Source organism: Nesoenas mayeri, assembly GCF_963082525.1.
Source record: "Nesoenas mayeri genome assembly, chromosome: 1".
NCBI lineage: Eukaryota > Metazoa > Chordata > Aves > Columbiformes > Columbidae > Nesoenas > Nesoenas mayeri.
The window spans coordinates 206,815-216,649 of record NC_137541.1 but is presented as its reverse complement, the minus strand read 5'-3'; the positions used below and the strand labels follow the sequence as shown (position 1 = coordinate 216,649).

Sequence of the window (9,835 nt, the reverse complement as noted above, 5' to 3'; positions counted from 1 at the left end):
AGCGTGACGGCAGCAGTGCTGCCCCGTGGCCGTGGGGACGTCTTCCCGTGTCGCTTTCTGAGCTCGAGCTGGCCAGGACGGAACGGGCCCTGCGGCTGGAGCCAGGACCACGCTCTGGCTGCCCAGGACTCAGCGGGTGTCACACCTGCCCCAAACCCCACAATCCGGGGCCGACAGCGCGGGGTACCAAGTCACCTTGTGCTGCTTCGTCGCGGTGTTTGGGTTTGTGTGAGCTCTCAGCTCGTGACGAACGCGAGTAAATCAGGTCAGCTTTCGACAGCTTTGTTGTTGGATCATGTGGGTACAGCCCTCATTGCCTTTTTTTCTAAAATATGAATACCAATGGCCAATTAAACTGAATAAAAGTTTGAGACAACGCAATTTTCTTCGGCCAAAAATGTCTCCTGGTCAAGTTTTAAGGAAGGAAATTCAGGCAGAAAGCCGTTGCCGCTCACAACGCGTGAGGCTTCGTCTTGTCTTGGGCGGCTAGATGGAAATGCCGAGCTCTGCTCGTTCCTGTTTCTTGCCTGGTCTGGGTAACAGGCCGCTCTGGCAGCTCCCCCCGAGAAAGGCTTCCCGAAGGAAACTCTTTATCTGGGGAAATCGATGGGAAACACCTCTGGAATATCGTCCAGCTCATCCCAGCAGCGCATGGGGGGAGGACGAGGGCAGCAGGAAAGCGTGTCAGACCGGAGGTTTCGAGCTCCTAGAACGGTAGAATATTCTCGGTTGAAGGACCCGCGAGGATCGTTGGGTCCAGCTCTTGGCTTCACGCAGGGCAACCTGAGAGTTGAACCGTATGTGTTATATAGGCATTGTCCAAATACTGAACGCTGACAGGGCTGGAGCTGTGACCATTTCCTGGGAAGCTCGTTCAAGTGCTTGACCACCCTCTCGGTGAAGAACTTTTCTCTAATGTCCAATCTGACCTGCCCTTGACACGACTTTAAGACATTCCCTCACATGTTATCACCGGGGATAAATCAGCATCTCTTAACACTTCACTCTCTTAACACTTCACAAATTCATGGAGATTGGATTTCTCCCTGGACCCCCGATGCTGGAATTTGTGTGCATCCGCAGACCAGAGAAGGTTGTAAACACTGATACATCTTCTCATAACGGCTGTTCTGAAGACTTTACCACAGAAAATGGCCATGGGCTACCAGAACTGAAGGGCAGGTTTCTGGCAAGATTCCAGTATATTTTAGTATCTGTGCCAGGCGTTGATGGTCTCGGCAAACCCCTATTTCGGACATCGGTGCGGGAGGGTTTGTCCGAGCGCCGCAGCAGGGCCCGGTGCTGGCACAGCAGCCGCGTTACCCGGGACGCCGTGCCCCGCGTCTGTTCGGAACAGGGAAGGGTTCGTCATTGCCGCACGAGGAAGGCGGATTGTGTAAACCCAAACCAAACGGCTGTGTCACAACGTCCTCTTGTCATGGTCCTTCTGCCCCGTCAGCCCAGCCTCCCTGAAAACACGCTCTTCGGTGTCAGTGCTCGTAATTACTGCTCTTCATCTTGCACATCCTCTCCAACACGGATTTTCCCTCATTGCCGTAGATGTCCATGCTGAACTTCCACACGGGTTTCCTTCCCGTGCCCGGGCTTTCCCTGCTCCCCAAAGGGCGATGCTGCTCAGCTTCTCAACCCTGGAATTTCAGATACAGAGCTTATTAGAGGATCGGCTCCTATTTCCCAATCATCAGGAAGCAGAGGTTGCAAAGAGATTGCGATAAGCCATGTTGTATCTGTGCTGCAGACCCAGTCACATCTCGGGTCGGCCGCCCTGCTGCAGTCTTCACGTTCCCATGGCGCGGCATGGTGAAGCGCAGCCGGACCCGCTGTTCGGCGCGGGAGCGGCGGCAGCCCCGGGCACGCCGTGTCCTCCGCCAGGGCCCTGCAGTCCTGCTGCCGCTTCTCCGAGGGCTCGCAGGACCGCTGCTGTAACCAAGCACAGCCAGAGCTGCTGCCAGAGCACAGTCCCGCTGCGGACCGTGGGCCGTGGTCTCCAGGCTGCCTGCACAGCCTGGGCTGTGGGCACGGTCACTGCAGAGGGAGCGGGGATGCCGTGCGGACACCGTGCCGTCACCTCACCGCTGCGCAGCCCTCGGCTTTGTCACTGTGAGCGTGGCCAATGGCCAGACCTCCTCTCTGCTGGTATCGGACAGTGTGGGCACCTCATAACCCTGCAATAGATAAATGGGATCACAGAGAAGGACTTGGGGCACAGGGACAACAGCGCTCAGCCTCCCCAGCCAGACACCCTCCTGTGGCCTGGGGCGCCTGGTGTGGGCAGCTGCGCTGCCCAAGGGCCAGAGGAGCAGGACAGGAGCTGTGCTGGAGCAGGACAGGAGCTGTGCTGGAGCAGGACAGGAGCTGGGCTGGAGCAGGACAGGAGCTGGGCTGTGCTCAGAACCTGGAGCAGGACAGGAGCTGGGCTGGAGCAGGACAGGAGCTGGGCTGTGCTCAGAACCTGGAGCAGGACAGGAGCTGGGCTGGAGCAGGACAGGAGCTGGGCTGTGCTCAGAACCTGGAGCAGGACAGGAGCTGGGCTGGAGCAGGACAGGAGCTGGGCTGTGCTCAGAACCTGGAGCAGGACAGGAGCTGGGCTGGAGCAGGACAGGAGCTGGGCTGTGCTCAGAACCTGGAGCAGGACAGGAGCTGGGCTGGAGCAGGACAGGAGCTGGGCTGTGCTCAGAACCTGGAGCAGGACAGGAGCTGGGCTGGAGCAGGACAGGAGCTGGGCTGGGCTGTGCTCACAGCCTGGAGCAGGACAGGAGCTGTGCTGGAGCAGGACAGGAGCTGGGCTGGAGCAGGACAGGAGCTGGGCTGTGCTCAGAACCTGGAGCAGGACAGGAGCTGGGCTGGAGCAGGACAGGAGCTGGGCTGTGCTCAGAACCTGGAGCAGGACAGGAGCTGGCTGGGCTGTGCTCAGAACCTGGAGCAGGACAGGAGCCGGGCTGGGCTGTGCTGGAGCAGGACAGGAGCTGGCTGGGCTGTGCTCAGAACCTGGAGCAGGACAGGAGCTGGGCTGGAGCAGGACAGGAGCTGAGCTGGGCTGTGCTGGAGCAGGACAGGAGCTGGGCTGGGCTCAGAACCTGGAGCAGGACAGGAGCTCGAGTGTGTCCTGTGCCAGGAGGACTTGTTCCTGTGGGCTCAGCGCTCGCCCTGCAGGCTGACGGGGGATGCTCCTCTGCTCCTCGCTCCCGCCGCTGCACCAGCGCTGCGTCTGGAAGCGGCTCCCCAGGGCCGCGCAGGGTTAAAACCCGTCCCTGCTCGCGGGCGCGAGGACGCACAGGCTGTCCCCGGCAGGTAAGGCAGACGTAAGGGCACCTGGGGACATCGCGAGTGTTCCCTTTCGTCAGCAAGCACTGGATGGTGTCGGCTGTTTGCTCTTGCAGGGGAGGTAGGGCAGGACAGCTGCCCGCGGTGGGACCCTCGCCGGGGTCCCCAGCAGCGCGGCGCGTGGGGCAAACCCGAACGGGCAGCGGGGCTGCTGGGCGCCTGGCGGGTGCGCGGGCTGCGGCGGCCGCCCCACACAGAACAGCCCGGTCCTTTCGGCACGAGCTGGTCCTGCATTGTTGCCGGCTCCCTCAGTCCAGCCACCACCTCAGGCTGGGACTGGACCATCCCCAGGGCTCAGGACCTTTCCTTCCATGGCTACATGCTCCAGGATACCTTGTCCGCTCACCTGAGTGCAAACAGGACGAACAGTCCGTCCTCCTGCAGGAGCAGCCGGCTTGCTGGGTGGGCACGGAGCACAGGTGGTTCCCGTGGGAGGAAGGGGGACAGTGCACCCCAAAATGCTGGACGTACGGCACCCCTTCAGGGACCCCGCCAGGGCTGAGCTGGGTCTCGGACGGCGGCATCGCCGTCGCTCCGGTCGGGGGCACCTTCCCTGTCCCAGGGAATGACAGCGACCAGCTGCCCCCAGCACACCAGGGCTCCCCCTGCCCCTTCTCTGCCCCGTCTGGGCTGGCCAGCAGAGGGCAAAGCTGCAGCCGCGCTGGGAATACTCGGCAAGCCGTTAGTTACCATGAGAAACCGCCTTCAGTGCACGTGGGAGAAGAAAGGCGCAGAGGTAAGATGGGTTTCAGGCTGTTTCAGGCCTCATTCCTGTGCAGTCCGAGGGACAGAGGGAGGTTTTGCCACCGTGCCTTCCTATTTCATTGTGTACAGAATGTCTGAGGACAGGGGGATTAAATCTGGCACTCGTCATGTGGCCGTGGCCGCTGGGTGCCACACTGGACCATGGTGAAAACCGAGGGTCCTTCCTCGGCACAGCTGCTGCGGCTGTACCCAGCTCTGCGGCTGTACCGAGCCCTGCGGCTGCACCCAGCCCTGCGGCTGTACCGAGCCCTGTGACTGTCCCCAGCCCTGCGGCTGTACCGAGCCCTGCGGCTGCACCCAGCCCTGCGGCTGTACCCAGCCCTGCAGCTCTACTGAGTCATGTGGCTGCACCCAGCCCTGCAGCTGTACCCAGCCCTGCGGCTGCACCCAGTCCTGTGGCTGTACCGAGCCCTGCGGCTGTACCCAGCCCTGCGGCTGTACCCAGCTCTGCGGCTGCACCCAGTCCTGTGGCTGTACCGAGCCCTGCAGCTGTACCCAGCCCTGTGGATGCACCCAGCCCAGCCCTGTGGCTGCACCCAGCCCTGCGGCTGTACCCAGCCCTGTGGCTGCACCCATCTCTGCAGCTGTACCCAGCCCTGTGGCTGCACCCAGCTCTGCAGCTGTACCCAGCCCTGTGGCTGTACCCAGCCCTGCGGCTGTACCCAGCCCTGCGGCTGTACCCAGCCCTGTGGCTGCACCCAGCTCTGCAGCTGTACCCAGCCCTGTGGCTGCACCCAGCTCTGCAGCTGTACTCAGCCCTGTGGCTACACTAATCTCTGCGGCTGTACTCAGCTCTGCGGCTGTACCCAGCCCTGTGACTGTCCCCAGCCCTGCGGCTCCAAGCCGGGTCCAGCTCGGGTTTGTCAGCGTGGGGACAGCACCGGCAGCAGCTCCCAGAACCCAACGTGCCCCGCAGCAGAACTGTCCCTGCGGCTGCAGATACGGTGACTCACGTGTCATCACTGCACCTGCATCCGACCAGGGGCTCGCCGGTAGCATGCGGTGGGCTCCCACCCTTACGCTCACCTGCTCTTATTTGCAAGTGTTGAGCCCCAGTTCAGAACATGAACGGGTGACTTACCCTTACACGTCAGACCTACTGTTAAATTTATCCTGGTCACTGGTTCCTGGTCACTCCTGATCACTCTGGTTCCTGAGGCCCCTGTTCTGTGCACTAGGCAGGTCCCACCCCGGCCGGTGCTGCTTCACCAGAACTCGTCAGCAGCCGCCTGGCCGGTGGTGCGGGCATCCGGCACGGCCCGGAGCGCTGGCCGGTGGTGCAGGCATTCGGCACGGCGCCGAGCGCTGGCCGATGGTGCGGGCATCCGGCACGGCCCGGAGCGCTGGCCGGTGGTGCGGGCATCCGGCACAGCCCGGAGCGCTGGCTGGTGGTGCGGGCATCCGGCACGGCCCGGAGCGCTGGCCGGTGGTGCAGGCATTCGGCACGGCGCCGAGCGCTGGCCGATGGTGCGGGCATCCGGCACGGCCCGGAGCGCTGGCCGGTGGTGCGGGCATCCGGCACAGCCCGGAGCGCTGGCTGGTGGTGCAGGCATCCGGCACGGCATGGAGCGCTGGCCGGTGGTGCGGGCATCCAGCACGGCCCGGAGCGCCGCCCAGCCTCCCTGCCGCAGCTGCACCGCGGGGGCACTGGTGCTGCGACCAAACCCCCTTAGCGCTGGGAAAGTCACACAGTAACCATGTGAAATGTGTACAGATCAATGTGCACGGGATGCAGCTTTGCAGACAGGGACAGAGGGGACAGGACGATTGGGGGACACTGCTGCCATCTCTTGTCACCCGCGCAGGGACTGCAGCGCCGGCCAAACAAGCCGGGCTGTTACTCCATCAGAATGCAGGCGGCTTTGGCTGGGGGAAGAGGGGTGGTCCAAGGTTTCAAGAGCACTGGATCATATCGTCCTTATGTACCTCTCCAGCGTATGCAAAACTAGCAAAAAACCACAAACCAAAACCACACAAACTGTAAAAAATCATGTGTGGGAAAGCGCAGGAGAGCTCGGGCAGGCAGCGGCTTCTCAGCCTTGGGCACCCTCGTCCAGGACAGAGCAACACGTGTGGGTGTCAGGCAGGAGAAGGGGACAAAGGAGGCTTGAACTATTACATGAAAGTTCTCTCAATATTAACAAAAAAACCCAAAACTGAAGAGTAAAAGAGAAATTAATCAGAACTTAGATCTGGTACTTAGCAAGCACCGATACTGCTCACAGTGCGTGAGTAGGAGAAAGGAGAAAATACTGTGAGAATAGAGGATCCTTAATGTGGAAGAGAAAGACCTGAAAATGCTGGATGAGCCAGAGCTGACGTTTGAGCAGCTCCAGCAGGAAAGCGTTGTTAACACGGCTGTTAACAGCACTGAACAGGTTCTCGTGGTGAGCAGCTGAAAGAAAAGCCTCCAACAGGAGCAGTGAATTTGCTGTTGCTCCATGTGTTAAAATCACGACTGAAGTGCAGATGCATGTTCTGGACAGAGACACAAAATACAGGTTAATGGGTATAAAGCATGGGTACCAATCTGAAATTTAACTGGTGAAGAGACGGGACAATTGACCTCAGCTGCTAAAAGCACATCTATAAAGAGGAAAGGGATGCTTTCTTTTCCACTTTGGTCTTATGCAATGGCAATGAACCTCTGCATAGCCAGCAGGTGACATCGCTAACCTTTAGTGAACGGAGAACGACGTGAATTGGCGCCTGGTCTGGGAACGCTGCTGGACCTTGCCCAGGTTTGTCACAGTTACCCGTGGAGAAGCTGCTTGTTTGGCAGCTCGTTTTGGAGGGTGCGAGTTTCAGGTCAGAGCGGCAGGGAAGGAGATCCCGAGCCCCCGACACGCAGGCTCCATCGCCACGCAGGCTCCATCGCCACGCAGGCTCCATCGCCCCATGCACAGCCCGTCCCGGTGAGAACTGCCCGCACGGCGCTGGTACCGCACACAGCCCGTCCCGGTGAGAACTGCCCGCACGGCGCCGGTACCGCACACAGCCCGTGCGGGTGAGAACTGCCCGCATGGCGCCGGTACCGCACACAACCCATCCCGGTGAGAACTGCCCGCACGGCGCCGGTACCGCACACAACCCGTGCGGGTGAGAACTGCCCGCACGGCGCCGGTACCGCACACAACCCGTCCCGGTGAGAACTGCCCGCACGGCGCCGGTACCGCACACAGCCCGTCCCGGTGAGAACTGCCCGCACGGCGCCGGTACCGCACACAGCCCGTCCCGGTGAGAACTGCCCGCACGGCGCCGGTACCGCACACAGCCCGTCCCGGTGAGAACTGCCCGCACGGCGCCGGTACCGCACACAGCCCGTCCCGGTGAGAACTGCCCGCACGGCGCCGGTACCGCACACAGCCCGTCCCGGTGAGAACTGCCCGCACGGCGCTGCTCCCGCCGCCTTGCTCAGCGATGGCCGGTGCACCAGCCAGGCAGCTCGTCCTCTGATTCGGGAACAGCTCAGAGCAATAACAGCTGCTGAGGCCATTGGAGACGAAGAAAAGGCTGCACAGGCAGAACAGGACTGTGTCCTGCACAGCTCCAAGGTCACCTGTGGTGCCCCGGGGTGCCCGGACTGTCACGCAGCCTGTAGCTGGTGCAGGGTGATGCCACATCCCCAGCCAGGCAGGGAGGAGTAAAGTTGGCGGCCATGGCATCTAAGGAGTGATGTGACCGTGTCCAGGGGACAGGGAAGCACGTTGTCACCGTGACTACAGCCGGGAGGGAAGGAGAGACATGGTATACTCATCAAGATGGGGCTGGGCGGGCAGCATTAGTCCAGATACACACTGGTTTTGGTTTCTTCTGTGTCATTTTCTTGCATTCAGGTATCCAAAGCTGAACGGCAGCTCTCTGGACTCTAACATCCTAATGTCTGTGAAATCCCAACATGGGAAGCTTCCAGCCATCATGGAGGTAGGACCAAACCCACCCCACCAGCGGAACCCTCGCCTCGCGGGTTGTGCCCCGGTGCCCCCAGCGCTCGTTTCTGCCCGCACACCAGCCAGCCGGCCCCATGGCAGGTGAGAACCAGACTGACGTGACCGAGTTCATCCTCCTGGGCTTTGCCCATGGCCGGTCCTTCCTCTTTGTGCTCTTCTTGGCCATCTACCTGGCCACGCTGCTGGGGAACTCCGCGATACTCGCCCTCGTGTCCCTGGATCCCCGTCTCCACAGCCCCATGTACTTCTTGCTCAGTCACCTGTCCTGCTTGGACATCTGCTACTCGTCGGTGACGGTGCCCAAGATCCTGGCGAACGCGCTGCGCGCGCGGGCCGCCATCTCGCGGCACGGGTGCCTGGCGCAGACGTTCTGCCTGATGGCGTGCGCGGGGGCCGAGTGCGCGCTCCTAGCCGTCATGGCCTACGACCGCTACGCCGCCATCTGCCAGCCCCTGCACTACACCCGCGCCATGAGCCGCGGCGTGTGCGCGGTGGCCGCCGCCGGCTGCTGGCTCTGGGGGCTGCTGGACTCGGCCGTGCACACCGTCCTGGCCTCCCGGCTCTCGTTCTGCGGCGCCGCGCGGCTCCAGCACATCTTCTGCGACGTGCCCCCGCTGCTCCGGGCCGCCTGCAGCGACACGCGCCCCAGCGAAGCGGCTCTGCGCGCCGCCAGCGTCTTCGTGGGCCTCGGCCCCTTCCTGCTCGTGGTCACCTCCTACCTCCGCATCCTGGCCACCGTCCTCAAGATGCCCGTGGCCGGCAGCTGGCAGAAGGCCCTCTCCACGTGCTCTGCCCACCTGCTCGTGGTCACCGTGTACTTTGTGACAGCCAACCTGAACTACACCCGGCCCAGCTCCGGCTACTCCGCGGCAGCCGACACGCTGGTGTCCGCACTGTACTGCATCGTCACCCCCATGCTGAACCCCCTCATCTACAGCCTCCACAACCAGGAGGTGCGCGGGGCCCTGCGGAAGGTTCTGCGGGGATGGAGCTTCCCTGGCAGCAGCGCATGAGCGGTGCAGTGCTGCATGGGAGCCGTGCGGTGCTGCATGGGAGCCATGCGGTGCTGCAGGGGAGCCGTGTGGTGCTGCATGGGAGCCATGCGGTGCTGCATGGGAGCCATGCGGTGCTGCATGGGAGCCGTGTGGTGCTGCAGGGGAGCCGTGGGGTGCTGCATGGGAGCCGTGCGGTGCTGCAGGGGAGCCATGCGGTGCTGCAGGGGAGCCGTGTGGTGCTGCATGGGAGCCGTGCGGTGCTGCATGGGAGCCATGCGGTGCTGCAGGGGAGCCGTGTGGTGCTGCATGGGAGCCGTGCGGTGCTGCAGGGGAGCCGTGTGGTGCTGCATGGGAGCCGTGCGGTGCTGCAGGGGAGCCGTGTGGTGCTGCATGGGAGCCGTGTGGTGCTGCAGGGGAGCCGTGCGGTGCTGCATGGGAGCCGTGCGGTGCTGCAGGGGAGCCGTGTGGTGCTGCAGGGGAGCTGTGCGGTGCCGCAGGGCAGCCGTGTGGTGCTGCAGGGGAGCCGTGCGGTGCTGCAGGAGAGCTGTGCGGTGCTGCAGGAGAGCTGTGCGGTGCTGCAGGGGAGCCGTGCGGTGCTGCAGGAGAGCTGTGCGGTGCTGCAGGAGAGCTGTGCGGTGCTGCAGGGGAGCCGTGCGGTGCTGCAGGGGAGCTGTGTGGTGCTGTGGTGGTGTTGCCATGTGTGCCAAACGGCTGCTGGGGGCAGCAGGCTCAGGGCTCCCTGCCCAGGCAGTGATTGCTTGTGGCACACTGACCATCAGC

The 9,835-nt window shown here is 62.6% G+C and overlaps 1 pseudogene across 1 annotated transcript; it reads left to right on the top strand.

The window, feature by feature from the left end:
• Nucleotides 1-7,895: 7,895 nt before the first annotated feature.
• Nucleotides 7,896-9,073, top strand: LOC308048797 (olfactory receptor 1F1-like; annotated as a pseudogene). The gene has a single exon. The product of its transcript is annotated as an olfactory receptor 1F1-like (transcript).
• Nucleotides 9,074-9,835: the final 762 nt, after the last annotated feature.